The following is a 408-nucleotide window of genomic DNA, read 5'->3' on the forward strand; positions in this document are numbered from 1 at the left end:
TTGGTCCAACTATTTTGGTCCAGGTGATTTGGTCTGGCTGTTTTGGTTCGGCTGTTTTGGTCCAGCTGTTTTGGTCCAGGTGATCTGGTCCACCTGTTTTGGTCCGGCTGTTTTGGTCCAGGTGATCTGGTCCACCTGTTTTGGTCTGGCTGTTTTGGTCCAACTATTTTGGTTCCAGGTGATTAGGTTAGGCTGTTCTGGTCCAGCTGGTTTGGTTCGACTGTTTTGGTCCAGCTGTTTTGGTCCGGCTGTTTTGGTCCAACTATTTTGGTCCAGGTGTTTTGGTCCAACTATTTTGGTTCGGCTGTTTTGGCCTGGCTGTTTTGGTCCGGCTGTTTTGATCCGGCTGTTTTGGTCCGGCTGTTTTGGTCCAGCTGTTCTGGTCCAGCTGGTTTGGTTCGGCTGTTC

This window comes from Nematolebias whitei, chromosome 2 (assembly GCF_014905685.2).
Source record: "Nematolebias whitei isolate Nwh7 chromosome 2, NemWhi1, whole genome shotgun sequence".
NCBI lineage: Eukaryota > Metazoa > Chordata > Actinopteri > Cyprinodontiformes > Rivulidae > Nematolebias > Nematolebias whitei.